The following is an 18,764-nucleotide window of genomic DNA, read 5'->3' as shown; positions in this document are numbered from 1 at the left end:
TTTGCAAAAATAGGAGGAAATGGATTTGTGTTCCTACATTTTGCTGATAATATTGAATCTTTTTTTAAATAATGAACTTTTTCGGCAGGGTATTTTGGACCATGCGGGTGGTGGACGCAAATCTAAAAATTTCTTTCTCATGGCCTCATTATAGGCCTCCATTTTTAAGCATTTTTTAATTTTGGGGTATCACAGGTACATTTCCACTGTATTGTAGACGACATCCATTGGGAAAGGTAAAGTTAGTACAACATTTTTACACATGACCGACACCACACATTGTTTGCTCAATGGTTTGCCTTACTCCGGTGTGCAGTAAACAGTATGGATGGTGGGCCTTAGCACCGACTACCAACTAGGCAAAGTGCACCATACTGTGTCAAAACGTTAGCAAGTCCTGAAAACAAAAAGTGGTTTTCAACGTACTTTCATCAATTGACCATCTTTTGAATTGTTTATATAGAAAAATGGTACCATAGGCTGTCCAACACTTCACCAATGACGTCCTTTTTGTGGTAAATATCGTGAAGTTTTTACAAAACGTGAGAAGTAAACTTCGAACGCAGCATAACAATTGCAGGACATAACTACGTACAGCGCCCTCAATCGGAAAAGGCCAGTTGCGCCAACTAGACTACTTGAACTTCAAGAACATCCGGTCCAAGTATTTTCTCCTCCAGGTCTAGGTCCAAGTCACTACACACGACGTACATGTACACAGAGCAGTGACTTGGAGGGCAAGTACATGTACATGTACAAAAAGCGCACTCTCAGGTTCGTGCATGTGCACATGTTACAAGAGGGAGGGGGGTCCCCATTTCCTCCCGGGGAAAGAAGAAAAAAGTTGGTGAAAATCTCAAATGGGATTTGGGACCACTGTTTTGAAACCTTTTAGTTATCCCTGCTTTTGCCACTGACCCTGGCTACATACATGTACATGTAAATATCTGCTAGTTTGTCTATCAAATTAGCAATCTTATTTACTTGCCACAATTTTGGGCAAATCACAGAACATATGCAGGAAAATGGAATAAATAAACACATATACTCAGTTTATTATGGCACAACAAAAATATATTTACTGTAGGTGAAAACAACAGCGCCACCTGGGTGAACTCTGAAATACATGTAGGTCAATACAAGGTCAACCTGCAACTTGCGCAAGACTTAAAAGGGAACGGTAAAATATCTAGGAACAGACTGAAAAAGGAACAATCTTACCGTTCACAAGAATCAGAGTAAATAAACAAGCAAAGTGATCCAAGAATAACACCAAAACACACATTAGCAAAGGAAAAAACTCCCAAAAACATTATGGAACAACACGTTCCATAATGTAATAAGAAAAAGAGGACGAACATGACTGACGCTTTCACGGGGGGTGAGTGAGTGAGGGTGCACTATTAGTGATCGAGAATTTACCGAAAAGAAGTAATGGACTAGGAAATAATGCATATGTGTTGGTAATCTGCGTAGGTTGCACGCGGTAGGCTACATGTACATGTATGCTAGAAGAGCAGCAACGTCAGCTAACAACCACAGAGGAACAGCTCACAAGAACCCGGCAAACAGCTCTTCAAATTATTGCTGAGCAATTTCAAGACGAAGACTGCATCACGGCCCAACAACTGTTTGGCTACTTCATATGACCAAACCAACCTCAAGAGGCATCCATAATGAATGTCTTAAACCAAACAGTCTAATTTCAAGGCAACCACATCTTCCAAATGAGACTGCCAAGCACCGTTGCTGTCTACGTGTACATGTACATGTATATTGCTCTAGTCTCTGGAATACAACCCACTATCCTCCACTTACATGTACAGTATATTCCTATCCACCTTCATCAAAACAAAGATAGCAAGAAAAAAACTCAATAGAGAATCAAACTATTTCTCTGATATATGCAAAGCCAAAACCAAGAAAACCAAATCCAATAAAAAAACATTTCTTAGAAGAACGCAATTATTAAACCAACCCATCCAAAGTGACACTAATGCAAACCGGCAAAAAAAATTGAAAGGTCTTAGCTCCATCCCCCACTCCAGCTTAGCCAAACTGCACAACACAATGAAAGGCCTGCTATTATCAGCTGGATTTTGACTTTTTTTGGATTGTCGTCGTCAGTGTGTTAAATATTTTGGGACTACCAGTAGGTCTGAATGGAGTACAGTTCATGCTGGGGTACCTCAGGGTACGAAACTAGGGCCTATTCTATTTTCAATAATGATTAATGATGCATGTACCGATTCATCAACATCTGTCTTCAAGTAAGTACATGTAGATGACATAACCTTGGTAGATTGTTGGAGTCCCACATGACCATCTGTTATTCAAGATGTATTATAGGATTTTTGGGATTGGGCTAATACCAATAATATGAGGTTAAACACAAACAAATGCTATAAAATGACAGTTTCTTTTCGAAACAACCACGTTTATCAGTACCAATTTTAATTGGAGTTGATCAATTAAAGGAAGTTACTACTGCTAGGATCCTTGGAATTATAGTCCAATGTGACTTAAAGTGGGATGCACATGTTAATGAAATGATCAAGAAATGTAATGATAAATTATACATGCTACATGTAAGATGTCTTAAGCATTTTGATTTACCGAGGGCAGACCTCATTACTATCTATAAGGGTTATATTCGGCCAGTACATGTATTAGAATAGGGTACCATTGTTTTTAATGGAAACCTGTCAAAAGTCCATGTAAATAGGATTGAATTTATCCAAAAGAGGGCTTGTCGAATTATATTTGGGTTTAATTATTTTTCATATGATCCAGCTTTGCAAGCATGTGATTTACAGTCACTACAAAATAGGGATAAACTGTGTGCAGATTTTACACTGACTTTGGAGAAAAGCGCAATTGGGACGAAATGGCTTTGTACAAAACAACCAATATCTCATGATCTGAGGAATACTGAGAAATATGTACAATACAGTTGTAAAGCTAAATGATTTCAAAATAGTGCAATAGCTTCTATGATAAAAAATTTAAATGAGTTAATTTTTCTTAATATCAGTATTTGTGTTTTACAATTTAAGCTTTACATTTTGTAATTATTTTGTAATATTTTAATGGTTTTTAAATTGTAAAAACATGTTCAATTCAGCTCAACGGCTGCCATTCATGTTTTAATAAACCATAATGAATGAAGAAGGACCAAGGGGATATTACCGCTAGATGTCATACTCCAGCCCAGGCAAGAAATCTATAAGCCATGTGGCAACATGACCAATGGGCCTCAAAGTTCAACCAAATTTGCTAAATCAAAAACCCAAAGCAAGGCAGTCGTCACTGGAATCCCAATGGAATACCAGAAGCCTGCAAGCGAGAGTTTTGGAGGTTAAACGCCTGCTGTGCAGAACATACGGCCAACTGGAAAAAGTCTCTGTCTGCCTAACCTTCAGTACACCCACTCTACCTGGCACATTCCAACTGGGATATGAAAACTTTTGAGTTAACCCATCATTTCACCTTTAACATGAAGCTTCAACTGCCAATAAATTGGTCATATTGCTAGTAATTGACGCAGTCCAACAAGATGTGTCTGATGTGGAAGATTCCATTCGTATGAGCAATGCTGACAAAAAGATCAGGTTAAATGCGGCAAATGTGGGGAACAACATTTAAAGTGCATTGGCTCACTGTGGGTGCAAAACTATCTAACAGGAAAGAGGAATACAAAACATCAGAGTATCATACAATGTATATGCTTAATATAATCCCAAACCACAACACCTGCCAAACAACAAAAGGATGCCACTACCCAAACTGAAGATAGGACAGCCAAGCAAATGGACCCCCAACATCAACGCCTCTGCAGTGAGCTAAACATCTTGGAACTACTCACTTCACTAGGGTAATGCAAATCTCAGATACTATCAATTACACATGACATCTTGGTATTGGTGGTAAGCATGGAGTTGTCCCACGCCCTCTTGGCTAGGCGGGCAATAGCTGTTTATGCTCTGCCTACACAGGAGCTCAGCTCAGCGTCTAGAGAGAGGTTGCTCGAGATGGATGAACTAAGGTACTAGTGCATACATGTACATGTATATGTACAGATGAAATTGCCTGTGACCCCTAATGTGTTGGCACCAATTTACATGTACATGTAGGTGTAAATTACACAACATTTTAGGGATTCAGATTACCAACAAAAAATTTCAGCGACGATCATGGGATACAAAGGGAGCTTACGGTTGCAAAACAGGTGGTGGGTAGCAGGTGTGCACTGCGCTCTGGCTATGGACATACCGGGCATGCCAGAAAGTGGTAATCGGCCAGATGTCATAGCCCGGGCAGTTCAAACTCCTTCTGTATCCTTCCTCCAAGATAAGATTAAGGCCAGTACATTTAAGGTGTGTTCAGAGATTGCAGCAGTCACACATAAATGTTCATGTAATACTGTTTGGATTGTTTTACACTGGGTTACAGCATATGCTACAAGGAAATTTAACAGGCATATAGACACGTACATGGGTCTATTTTATATACACATGTACAAGGAAAAGGTTTACTTTTAAATGCGCCCAAAAATATGTTTTAGAAGTTTTAGTTCGGTAAGTGAGTGGAGTCAATAATGAATTACTAGAATTGATCAATTTTTATCAAACTTCTATAATTTGTTGTGGAATTTTCTGAGACTTTTAATAATAATGGTCATACCATTTGCTCGTCACCCAGCGTCCGATTCAGGGCGCCAGGTCAAGAGCAAATTCACACCAGGCCAATTTCCACACGCCTTGAATATTGAAAACTGAAGTATACTTTACAAGTCTTACATGCATCCTTCGGTTCACGACAAACATGTAACTTGTCTTGTTCCAAAGCACATTATGATAAGCCTTTTTAGAAAAAAACATGTGTTATCACGTGCCAAAGGTTCAACTTTGGAGTTGACGAACCCCCCAGTTTCTGGTCAGGCAACAGGCCTGCAAACCTGGGAAAAAGATGCCCACAAGAAATCCATCTATCGGGTACATGTACATGTACATGTAGATGTACATACATGTACAGTAATAAGGCAATTCCTTGATAACAGAATTACATTTCAGAACAAAATTGACTGTTACATGTATATGTGTATTTTCCCTGTTATGAATTAGTCGTATGACCTTCCTGATTGCAAACACTTCACTAAGGTCTGGTTATGGCCCTACCATCAAACCAGGATTAAAATATTGAAACATCCTACGTGAAGAAAGGTCCAAGGCCAAGAATGTTTCAGTAACGGAATTACGTTAGTAAATATGAAGCATTTTTCTAACATAATTTTTAAAACAAATTCTATGAAATCTATAACATAGAGGCCACAGGTACCCATGTATCTTTTTACCTACATGTACATGTATAGCTCCAACTTTATTGTAGCAACAGTGTTAGGGTATTAATACTTACAAATATTCCATACTCTGTCATTTTTCAAAAAAAAGGCAGTGGTAACGGGATTACAACATGTGAAATGTACATGTACATGTACCTTGAAAAGTGCCGATTCTTAAACAGCAATCTTTCTTTTTTTAATCTGGGCATGTTTTCCAGCTTTAATCATGTTAATATAAACCATAATACAATGAATCTGCATGCCTATCTGAAAGCTATTACAATTTTTACACCTGTACATGTACATGCAGCAACAAGGGTGTTTTGGAATAGAGTGTGAAATTTCCAACTTCTGAACCCCGAGTTGTGATCAGAAACAAGGCAGTTGCTTCAAATTACATTTGTCAACTTCAAACTGCTTAATCCTGCTTTAGTTTGTGGGGTAGGACTTGTTCCATGTACATGTACATGTATGCAACAGCATACATGTACATTAACCATGGTCACAGAATTACACCAACTAGGAACACTGAATAACCTAATGTGCTGTGAAATCACAATATACATGTAATTGTCCATACATAGATGTACATGTATGTACATGTATTATTAGAAATGAAGAACTGCAATGCAGTCATCTACAATGCAGACATCTAGAGTGATTTGATCTCAACCATATACATGTAAGCTACATGTTACGTGTACATGTAAGTATTATTAACAACAGTTGGACTGACCATATTCAAATGCAATGTAGTTGACCATTTTCAGTCAACCTTGTGGAACCAGCCTTGGGGGTAAAATCTCAGTAGTAAAAAAAAACGACTTCCAAAAATAAACCGACAAAATGTAAAGAAAAAAAATCGCCTCAAATATTTTTAATTAATCTTCCCATGTTTAAGAAAAAAAACAAACACATTTTTATTAACAGCTTGGCGTGTACACTTGTAGGTTTTGAGAGTTGGCATTTGGTGCTTGATTTTATCTGTAAAATTACTCATCCAAGATAAATCTTGACTTATGGAAGTTAAGGAAATGCATCTAATAATAACCTGTTCACTGTAGGCCAATACAACACTAAACGACACTGTAAATATGTTCAGTTCTTTTGTCCAACTTGTCTTTCATTTTAACATGTCTTTGAACAGTGGAAACACTGGCAGGAAATTTTGAAATGGCGGCCATCTTGAAAACCAATACAAAATAAAAAGCCCCTCTTTCTTTGTTTTTTTCAAAAATCTGGACGAGAAGCATGTTTTTTTTTACTTTGCCTTACTTTCAAAAACATTTTTTGGCTCCGTGCCAGTTGCACATTTATTGACACCGAACAAAAAACTTGATTTTTATTCCATCAGCTTTAAATTTGTCATTTTTCTCAATTCCCATACGGAATTGCCCAAAAGACATTGCCTAGGTACATCTACATCTGTAAAGTACTCAAAATTCCTCCATAACAAATACCCTGATAACAGCATTCGCGATTCATGCGGTACAACTGAAGATTTTCAATAGCATTTCATGCTGGAGTGTAAACAGTTCACTCTTCATACACAGTCTCTCCAAAAGACACTTGGCTTGACAGATAATCAAATGACCCTCACACATTTACTGTGAAAATATTACACAACTTTGTTCAAATCCAAAGTTCTGTTCAGTCAAATGCTGATGAAATGAAAGGATATCTGAATGTGTGATGACATGTTGTACTTTGAGTCGATTGGTTTAATTGCTCTGGAAAAGGAGATACCGCTCTTTACAAAAGAGTGCTTTAAATCAGTAATTATTGTTCATATAGTCATTGGATTGAAACTGTGATTAAAATCAGTGCTCAGGTGATTTTAACCAACGTGATTTACATGTAAATTACCCAGTCCTAGTTGGTTGAGATGCACAAGCCAAAAAAGAGCATCCCTCTGAGGTCATCTGAACTGTTATCCACACATTTCTCACGATGAGAAAGCCAAGTTTGATGAATGGGGAACAAAGGAAAATTTGTGCAACTGACCAAAAATATAAAAACAACTTTTCCCTCTTACTTTTGTGACTGAGACAAAGGGAAAATAAGCTTTCAGGATTCATTAATGAAACTCAAGTACTTTTCATTGATGAGCTGTAATGAAAATCCTACACTGCTCAGGAATGGAAATAAACTTACCAATTTTTGGATGCATACATGTACATTCTAACTCTTCTCTTAATCAATTAGTGATGTCGTCTTGAAAGGTTGATGGCAAAGAGATGAATGTAGGAACAGGCTGGATGTTAACTTCTTAACAGCTGTCTAGGTAGAAAATGGCAAACTACGTTGGATTCAATTATTTACTGAAAAAAAATATTCACCAAGATTTTGTAATCTAATTCTTTCTGAATAGATCACCTGTACCGACTAGAATTGGATTTTGATGCATTGCATTATCTCCTGCCTGTCAGTGTTTGTCCGTGTGTGGCATTGCCAAAAACATTTTCATGTCTTGTATTGTCCTATGTTATAATATGTACAGGTGTACATGTATGTCTGTCAAGAGGTTAGGGTACAAAGGCAAATTTATGCTTCACCCTTTACCTAAATATTGTTCTTTAACGTGTGCTTTATCTTTCTGCTTGACATTGTACATGTACATTCTAAGGCAAACTATTGTAAAACTAAATTCATCTTCTACACTGTAACCATGGTACAAATAAACGTCTGTCAAAATATAAAAAAAAGGCTAATCAATAAAGACCACTGGTTGTAACAGAAGTCTGAAGACCAAATAGTTGGCAACCAAGTCAAGACTCAACCCAAAAAGACCGCAGGAATCATAGAATTTTTGGCAAAGATACCAATTTGTCAGTGTCTTCCTACATGTACATGTATATCTCACCAACCCCCAAATGGTGGCAACACCATGACCTATATGTACTTGGTGAATATCAGAAATACATGTAGTTTGATAGAGGTAACATGGTCCACTTGTTACATCACTGATGATTGTTACAAACCACAAGAATCCAAAAAGATGTACATGTAGTTCTGCAAGGGATGTCTTGATTGGCTCCATATTGAGTGTGTTTCAAAGGTTGGAATATATAGTCAGCTACTGGATGCCAGTCACTGGATGTGTCTGCAATGCAGCCTCAAAGAAGAGCTGTGAGACTTGGCCTTTGAAACCTCAAGGTCCAGAAGTAGGAATTTCTGCATGTACACGTAGATCAATGGGCATCACAAGAACTTCCTCTGGGAAACCACCCTTTTTTAAGGAAGAAGGGGGCAGCGATCACCTTGCCCCCCTCTGCGACTCAAAGGCCCAGACTTGATGTTATCGATGTCAGAAGGATTTAAAGCAAATTCAGTAGGATGCATCTGCATTGACTGAACTCTGTTTTCGAGCTCAATGCAGAAGCTGAATTTGTTAGTTCTTTTGTTCAAATGAAGTTATCAAAGAACTAATTGTTAAAATGTTGATGTGACATTTAAAATAGCAGGCGATTTAATTTTCATGTAAACAGTTGTTAACATACTGGAAGATCCTTCAAAGATGCTTCTGTTATCTCACAGACTAATTCTCTAATCACCCACGGTGTCATGTAACCACAAATTAATTGCCTCTGTCGCTAATACAAATGTAGTGTACTTTGACATTACGACTGACATGTATTTGTAAAATGAAATCACTTTAAAATTACAGTTATCACGTAAAGTTTGCTTATTTCTCTTCACAGAAAAAAAAAAGTTAAAAATTTGCCGAGTGTGTATCTTGAATTGTGAACATTAGATTCCTTATCATACTTTATCTTTTGGAATCCTCAAATGACCAACACTGATTGACAAGGAGCTCCACAGCAAGCTTCACGTTCAGTTTTATACATGTAGCTATAAGCTAACATAATTCACTCTGTTGTGAGCAAGAGTTCCAATGAAAGAAATAAATGAGGTTAATATCACACAAGCAGCTTTTTAGTACTTCCTGAGTCTCTCATCTTTATGGCTCCCCAGTTTAACCACTTTACATCTCTACCCCGTTTCCTTTATCCTATCCTTCACTGCCTCTCCTTTTCACCTACTGTACCTACCTGTGGCAATGACCCTGTGACCCCCTGCCAGCCTACCCCGATACACGGTTATTTTTATACCTTTTTAGCGCCGCCATGCACTGGACATATACACACACAAAACAACTGCCCTAAAATTTAATGAAGAAATAAAATTGATGATTTCTTCTGTAAGAATTCAGCCTGAATATTGTTATATTTGATGATTTTTCAAGTTACAGTAGTTTGAATTCCATGTACTTTAAATCAGCTTCCAGGTCGTCCCATACACGCCAGAAATTGAGTTACATGTACATGTGTACCATATCATACTTTTATATTACAAGACATGTATTACCTCCCACCTGACATGCTATGCCATAGAGAACATTTTACGGATGTTTTGGTCAATAAATAAAGAGAAAAACACTTGTGACATTCATTTCAGACATTTTGTAATTTTGGATAATTTTTCAAGAACCGTATGTTTGAACTACTTTTACTCAACCTGCAGAAATCGAGTGAAGAGTTGGTTTATTGCTAACTCCGGCATCGCGTATTATTCCATTTAGGATGATTTACGGTTGTCAGGGTGGGTAAATAAGGAAACAAAATAATATGCACCTGATACATGCATGTGTAGGCATTAATTAAAGAATTTCTTTGTCATTTTTCATAAGTTTTCGAGTAAAATCATGTGAGTACTGTTGCAGGTGCAGTTGATTGTACATGTACCTACGTTCAGACACGCTATACAAATGAGGATATTTTATAATCGTTGTTAATGAAGAATAAAATAACTTCTGTACATGTACCTCCGACTACCTCTGGTTACCTCCAACTTTACCAACATCCTGTTTTTACAGTGGTGCGTAACATCAGTGTAGTGCTATAAATACATGTATACCCATTTGAATGACATTTTTTGCTAAGGTAGGTCTTGTATGACGTTTGGTCTGTAAGGGCAGTATAGATAAAAAAAAGCCAGTCTAAGTAATCAGAAATAAAGGAGAGCACACTAAATATTAGACTGTTAATATTTCAAATCATGGAAATGTAGTCAAAGAGGCCCAGGCTACAGTAGCTGTTTAACCAAGACACTTGTAAGGTTACACATTGAAAATAAACAAAAGTTGCCATGATTGGTTGCTTCAGTTTTTCTTCCAATTAATGCATTTAATATGGGTAGTCTTTAGCTCAGCCTCAGGTAGGACGCTGTCTTCACTTTCCATTTACACTACTTCCAGAACTGTAAGGTTTATACAAATCTTGCAGTTCTTGACGAAGGTACATGTACACGTTTAACACTCACATCCAAGTTAAGACATTTCCTATTTTGTCGTCACACAAAACTGTCCTTTTTCGATTGAATATTGCTCTGTCCCAAACAAGCTATTCCAGCTCTTAATCAATTTGAGGCAAAATAAATTGCAGCTTTAAATAATTTATCACAGTGAGACATTGGAGGATCCTTGTCACTACGTGGGTCAGTAGTGGTCACTCACGGTTGTTTGCACGGTGATTTAATGCCTTGAACTAGTTACTGGCGTGACCTTAAGCTGTTGGTAGCTCTGGAGAGAACTCCTGGTCACTTTTGCTTGAGTAGCCGTGGCGTTTGGTTGGCGAAGAGAAAAATCTGTCTGTTTTTGCAAAAGCAACCATCCTCCACCCTGTTCAGTGCCACCACCTGTCAGCCGTAGCTTACTTCAATGCCTCTTTTGTTGCTTTGCAAAACATTTTGATGCACTTTCCGTCGGTAGTCCACTTTGCTGATTCTAGAGTTATCGACAGCGATCCGGTAATTCCTGTACTTGGTTGCCAGGTTTAAGGAACTAGAAGGGAATTTCCCCCTTTTTTCCTTAACCCTAACAGTCCTGAGTCCCCCAATTTTAATATAATTTTGTACATACCCTAGGGAGTTAGGGTTAATGGTTTTACGGGGGTTTTTTGCCCTCCTCAGAATTGGCAAAGTCACCGACTTTGGTGGGTGTTGGGGCAAATTTCATTCATGGACCTCAAAATTGACCTCCGTTTTTAAGTCACTGTATTATTATTAATGAGACTTCAGGGAATGTGCCAAAAGGAAACGCCTGACCCCTTCCTTAATTGGGGGAAGCACTAGATTATTAAGGGCCAAATTAAGGAAAGCCATTTGGTACTCACCAATTCCTGTCGTTTGACGTAAATAGTTGTTAGTGGTTTTTGAAAATGCTTATTAGTTGACTGATATTCCAGCAAGCCAGTGCAGGCCCAAGTCAGGCAGCACTTCATGGAAATTGCTATCCAATCACAGCATTTGATATTGATGACTTAGGATGGTTGGCCTATAAGATATTGTATACTGGACAGGATCCTCGTTAAATTGTTCATGAAAATTGGGTAATTTTGTATTCTGTAATTTGAAATTGCTGTTTGAATTTGCATATCGAAGGCTTTGTTCTGCACAGGAACACTCCAAAATTGATTTACCACTCCATCTGCTTTGGGTGGAAACAAATCCTGATAATTGCTTTTTTGTACGTTTTGCTGATATCTTTATACATTTTGCTGATGATTTTGCTGATTTTGCTGACGTGAGTTGCTCCACGTCACGAGTTTCGGGCGGGAACAATCTCTGTACGTTTTGCTGAATATCTATACTTTACCTGAACGCATGTAAGATATTTGCAGTTCCTCTTCACCAGCTTCGGGTGAGAACCTGAAATGTGTCAAGTTCAATAAATGGCTGCTCAGGCCAATCAACAAAGTTAGAATGCGAGTGTCCACCTGTCCCTGAGTTCAGTTCTCTGGTCTTGTTCACAAGGGGATAATTACTCTTAAATGTTCATAAGGCTTTCATTAAATGTTGAGATAATTTCAAAGATGTACTGTAGCTCCCTTCTTGCAAAAGCAGACAAAATCGGACCAACCAAATCCGCTGACCATCGTGCGCGCTGCCATATTCACTTAGATGGCGCTTGATGCAGCAACTGGCACAATTTTGGTTTGCCTGCCCTCGCTTGACAAACCAAGTCGAAAAATGCTGCCATCTATTGACGAGTAAGATTACATGTAAGTTGTACCACTTAGGCTTTTAAATTGTTAAGATTGGTGGCAAAACAAGGTTTCTGAGGAAATTTTTGTCGATATTGCCAGTTTTCCTTCTTCCGCAAGATCTCACACCGGGTAAAATAAAGCTTTGAAAAGAAGGCTGATGTGATGTGAATCGGGCAAAAAGTCCCCATTGCGCTTGCGCATGATAAAAGTCTTTCAAAACTATATTGGTTTTAACAACAACCTTGATGCATGTTTTTTTTTATTCAGATTTATAAGTTTACACTTACTTTCATCACTTGCATTTGCTCTTTTCCATAAGGCTTGAATTCCATAAGGCTTTTAAATGTCTTTTTATTCTTTCTGAATGTGTTTCTATGCACGTTTTTTTAGATAACTTCTACTAACATAATATTGTTCAGTTTTGTATTTTCCATTTTGTTTTTCTTTTTGCATAAACCATTTTTACATTTCTGTTTTGTACAGTATCACGCTTGCTTTGGGGGTTTATTGCTTAAAATTGCAAAAATGATGGTAAGACACTACAAAAAGGCACCGACATCAATAGGATTCCTTTGTTAATTTACTGTTTTTAAGTAGTTACATTGTAGCTATACAGAGTATGTAGTTCTGCACAAAGCTACACCAAAATAGTGAAAGCCCGGCCTTGAACAGCAAAGCTACAGATTTTTAAAGTTTCACCAGAAGTGCTTTTGTTTTTATAAAATGTCTGTGGCAAACTTGGTAAAATTTGGGTCATCTTGTTAATATTTGGGTTAGATAAACATGTGAACAAAAAGGTATCCAAATAGAAACAGGAATTATTGAAAAACAAATTGTATTTACTTTTTTTTTTCTCCCACTGAAAGCAGACATACAAACACGTGTAACAGACCTGTCCACGCTGCAATTACGCAGACAACGTTTATTTATCACTACCATGGAAACACAGGTAAACAATAAATCCTTACTTTTATTATATACGGAAAATAAAAAATACAAATCACATACAGACTACAGGAATTGATTCTATATGGAATATGCAACATTTAGAAGAAATTTTGCCAACTTTTGGATAATCAGTTTGTTTTCTTCAAAAAATACATGTAGCTCATCTAATGTAGTAAACAAGTAAGTAAACAAATTAAACAAGTAATATCTTATAGCCAAAAGGATGTCGATTTGATAAATAACAATTCAGACACAACTTATTATTGGTTATCATCTGTGGTTACCATAGAAACAACATAAATAAATTAACTAAAAACAAAGACTACGTGTCTAATTAACAAGATTCTTTCCATACAGAATGAACATGGTGATTTTACACCTTATGACAAACACATTTTACGATTTCTGTTGAGTCTGTGCCTATTAAATTCTTGCTGAATACCAACTAGAGAAGTAAACAATTAAGTCAACAAATTAACATGGAATATCTATTGAGCCGTATATAATAAGAACCTCATATACTGTTACTGTGTCATATACTGTTATTCAAAGGTTTGAATAACAGTAAAGACATACATGTAATAACTGAACACTGTTTATCATCCATGGTTAATTACTTCTAATTAAACAAATGCAAAATGCTACCAGAAAACATAATCATCAGTAGGTGTTTATTTCCTTAATGTATTGAAAGAATGCCCATTTCATTGACGTTGAAAAGTTTTTCTTTTTCTACTTCTTACAGGTTATCATTAAAATATCAGAAGATATCAAAGAAGAGACCCGGACCAATAACCATTCATCAGTCTATTCAACAGTTGCCAACAGTGTGACTACAGTGATGGTGAAACTTTGAATACAAAGAATTAAATAAAGTGAGCTTTGTAACATGGACTTGTGTCCAGTGTAAATTCTTAGGTAAACATTCAAATTTACATTTACATCTGTACTTATTATTCTAGAACAATTTCAAGGTTTTGCACTTGATAATCTTTGATCAGTTGATAACTAAACACATCATCATCATCCTTAAATACTATGTTGAACCAGTTTTTTACCAGAATATGGAAATTTAATTTCCTGATCATTCCCATCTGAAATTTCAACAAAGTAGTGAATTACATGTTTTCCAACAAGCAAGGGCATGGCAACAGATGATTCATCATGAACTGTTCTAAAAAAAACTGTCCTTTTGCAACAGAAAGAGCAGCATCAATAAATCTGAACAAATGTTCTTGTACATGTACCTCTATCCAAGCATTTTCCTTACCCCCTTTCGAATATATGAATCCCTCGTCTGAGGGCACATACCGGTGCAGAAATTTCCTTCAAAATCATACTGGTATCTTGTTTTTTAGCGCATTGAAGCATTCTCGATCAGACTCGCACTGCTGCATTTTGGTATAAATGGTTTCCTTTTGATTGCCACAGCCCAACATCGATAATAATTGATGTAAGTTTTTCCCTGGTTCTGAATTTGTTCAGCTCTGCCTGTTCGAGTTTGTTTTATCTTTTTATTTGGTAGAAGGACTTTGTATCGTTTTCCTTCCTGTTGTTTTACCATTTCTGGCAATTCTTTTCTTTTTGTTATGACCGACTGAATATCTTTGTGCAACTGTTCAGTTGAAAGTGCGTCGATATAATTTGCCATTTTATTAAAATTGAACATAACTTGTGCTTCATTTCCTATTTACTTCACATTTGGTCTCTTTTTTAGAAAAAAATACAGATACCCAAACACTCTCTCTGGTAACTTATTGTGTTTGGGTACCTATGCTGTTTGTTGTTTAAATTTGCTGTCCATTTGTAAGTCATGATATTGCCCATTAGGTAGAAATCTTTCACTACTCTCCCCAAAAGTTGATTAATTGCTGTGAAGGTGAATCAGATCATGCTTAAGGTGATTTTTGCCATGTGGAGATTCTTTAATGAGGCTGTGGTAAACTTCATCTTTTGAAATCAAATGCTCATCAAATGGTGAAGCTTCACCCTCAATAAATTTGAACAACTCTGTATCTCTGCTCAAACAGTCATTAAAATATTTCTGAAGCTTCGTATAGCGGGCACACATATCTCATATATGTGACCATTGGTTGCTGTGACCCTCCACAGAGGTGCTGTGATCAACCCCAGCACCTTGCATCCAGCAAGAAAAACTGGAAGGGCTAGCTGCGGAGCACCATGATCAGAATATTGACAAGAATATAATATCAAATCAGTGCTCTGGAATATGTGATTGCCAAGCTTTTGGTAACTGAGTATTTTCTTCAGGGCAAGCAGATTCAGTTCAAGCAAGCTGATTGCTTTCGAGAGCTTCATCGTTAGTGTTATAAATCTCATCTTTGGCTTGTGACAACATCTCCTCTGTTTCTGGTAATTCTTTGTTGAGATTATTGCAGTTTTTGCCTTTTGAACAAAGTTCATCATAGTCTTTCTCCAGCTTTCTTTTCTCATTGTGAAGTGATGTAGCCTGTGACTTGTGGTATTTTTCATGATGCTTTTGTAGAGTCTGCAATTGTTCATCAGGTCGTTTGACAGGAATTCGATATTCTGCTTCAGTTCTTCATTTTCTCTTGCTAACTACTCATTCCATGATTTAACCGTGTCAAGTTCAGTTTTCAGAACGCTGATATCAAATGTTGAAGGATTGGGTTCACATGTACATGTAGGTCGTGGACCAGAAATCTCAGGAAACACATACACTGTACACATCCTTTTCCCATGCTTCCAACTGGTCCTTCACATCTTTTCCATGGTTGCTCTTTTTCAACTTATCATGCATTCCAATAAGTGCTTTTGATTGTACGCTGAAATGCCGAGCCCAGCCCCTATCATTTTCCAAGCAATCAGGTTTAATTATTAAAACTTCATTGTCCATTGGGCATAATTACTTTAAGTGGCTAAACATTGTTTTCGAAAGTTGAACAATTGAATAACATGTCCATTAAGCAGATCAAAGTTCAGCATGTTCAGGGGGGGGAATTGGGCTGTCGGCAGGTTTCAACTTTTGAAGGAGGTCCATATCAAGTGATGTTAGAGGCATTGGTCCAGGATTGAGTTCAATGTCTCCACAAACTCGAAGTGGTTCATAACGAATTGGTATACAACTGAAGGGTGCCTTTCCCATAGCCACAGTCAGGAGAATTACCAGAAAGGTTCTGCAACCAGTACCTACACTAAAGGTACATGTACATGTACTCCCTGTCGCTTCACTTGAAGAATGTTGACATTGAGCTCTGGATGAAAGTGCAGAGAAGAGGCCAACTCGGAGACGCCATACTTCTAAAGTCACTCCCATTTTGATGGATGGTACCCAGCCCTGGATGGCAGTCAAAGTCTGTAATGGTAAATAATAATCATACTGCTAAAATAATAAAATACAAAAATAATAACGTTGATTATAAAATATAACACTCCCATTTGCACAAGAAAACACAACCCCTGTTGCTAAGAGTTCCTTCAGCCCAAACCAAGTGTTTTTAACAATCATTCTTTCCCACAAGAGCCAGGGATTGGAATTACAATAATTGACCAAGTTTAAGAAAGTTATGTCATGGCAGAATGAAAATGAAGGGAAAATCTATGCCTGTACCTATCAGAAAATATTTCTAGAATAAAACAATTACTTCAAAAGATTTTGGAACTAATTTAAAAACAAACAAAAATAATTTTAAAATGTTTAAAAATGAAAGCAAATAATTCCATTCAATAAGCAGGGAGTGAACATACATGATGGAACAGCCTCAACTATGATGTTGGTGGCATCTTACTAATGAGTGATCACCATTATGTTTAAATGAGTAACTACCACTTGCACAACATATCCATCAGGCCATAATAATCGAAAGTTGAAGCGTGAGTCCCAACATAAAAATCGATTGCGATCGCGTGCGATGTACATGTACTATACCCACGTGAGGTAAGCTGTTTGAAGTAGTTTCAATGCCATTCTATTGATTAAAAATGCATTCATTGACATTCACACAATCCCTTCACCCTAAAACCAAGAAAAATCTAGTTCCTTACCTGAACATTGGCGTTTTGGGCTCAAAAATCAGCCGATTTTCATGCGGATTTCAATGTCGGAACAGCTATTATCAATGTAGGACAAAAATACACCACCTGCACCACGCAGCGTGGGAACATCAAGCTATCCCAGAGTGCAACAGCGGAAACACGAGACCGCGATCACCAACATTTGTGAATGGGGAAATACATGCGCGCAGTTGTGATGCACTGTATTACAACAGTCCCTACAACATCAAATGTCCTGTATTGTCATACATGTAGGCTAGCTATTCTTTCCAGTAGAACTAAAGTAGTTTTAGTGTACAATTTGTGAACCACATTTTAAACAAAAAGGCTCTGATGACTTTGAAACTTCAAAGGGTTGTAACTTCCCATAGAAACATTGTATATGACCTTACCAGTTTGTACCACTGAATTTGTCTAATTTCAAACTTTATATAATTTTATACATTTTTAATTTCATACATGTCACACCTACTGGAAGTACATTTCCACTGTATTGTAATTTGTAGACGACATCCACTGGGCTAGGTAACGTGTGTTCCTTCCTCCATGGTTAGTCCTACACTTTTACAAATGACTGACACCACACATTGTTTGCTCAATGGTTTATGTGCCCATGATGTGCCTTACTCCGGTGCGCAGTAAACATTAGGCATGCATGGTTGGCCTCAGCACCGACTAGCAACTAGGCAAAGTGCACCATGCTGTGTCAAAACGTTAGCAAGTCCTGAAAACAAAAAGTGGTTTTTAACTTACCTGCATCAATTGACCATCTTTTGAGTTGTTTATGTGGAAAAATGGTACCATAGGCTGTCCAACACTTCAACAATGACGTCCTTTTTGTGGTGAAAATCGTGAAGTTTTTACAAAACGCAAAAAGTAAAACTTCGAACGCCGCACAATCATCGCGGGACACAACTATACACAGCGCCCTCAATCGGAATAGGCCAGTTGCGCCAACTAGACTACTTGAGCTCCAAGAACGCGTCCGGTCCAAGCATTTTCTCCTCCGGGTCTGTGGTCCAAGTCACTACACACGACGTACATGTACACAGAGCAGTGACATGGAGGTCAAGTACACAGAGCAGTGACTTGGAGGTCAAGTAGTACAAGATGCGTGTCTCAAGTTCGTGCATGTGCACATGTTACCAGAGAGAGGGGTGTTCCCCATCTCCTCCTGGGGAAAGAAAGAAAAAAGTGGTGGAAAATCGCAAATGGGATTTGGGACCGCTGTTTTGAAACTGTTTTGCGTTATCCCTGCTTTTGCCTCTGACCGGGGTTTCTTGAACATTTTTCCAAATCAGAGAGCCCCCTCTCATTTTGTTTCTATATCACAGTTTTTACATTGGGGGAAAGTGAGTAAATCAAATTAAACTGCTTGAAAATACCTCAGCGCT

At 37.6% G+C, this 18,764-nt stretch overlaps 1 protein-coding gene across 7 annotated transcripts in view; it reads right to left on the bottom strand.

Annotated features, from left to right (window-relative positions):
• The window catches only part of LOC147799640 (histone acetyltransferase p300-like), an 85,042-nt gene extending 66,679 nt beyond the window's left edge, over positions 1 to 18,363 (bottom strand). For 2 of the 7 annotated variants that reach the window (XM_087134158.1, XM_087134163.1), the window contains exons 1-2: positions 18,124 to 18,332; positions 7,496 to 7,621 (exon numbers count right to left, since the gene is read on the bottom strand). The gene's annotated coding sequence lies outside the window, so the exon portion shown is untranslated. Of the gene's footprint in view, positions 1 to 7,495; positions 7,622 to 18,123 lie in introns of all 7 variants that reach the window. The other 5 variants (XM_087134157.1, XM_087134160.1, XM_087134161.1 and 2 more) reach the window with 5 other exon arrangements.
• Between the last annotated feature and the right edge of the window lie 401 nt (positions 18,364 to 18,764).

This window comes from Acanthaster planci, linkage group LG03 (genome assembly GCF_054643075.1).
Source record: "Acanthaster planci isolate LZ-2023a linkage group LG03, COTS_SCS, whole genome shotgun sequence".
Classification (NCBI taxonomy): Eukaryota; Metazoa; Echinodermata; class Asteroidea; order Valvatida; family Acanthasteridae; genus Acanthaster; species Acanthaster planci.
Note: the sequence above shows the minus strand (reverse complement) of the source record. Positions and strands in the feature narration are given on the sequence as shown.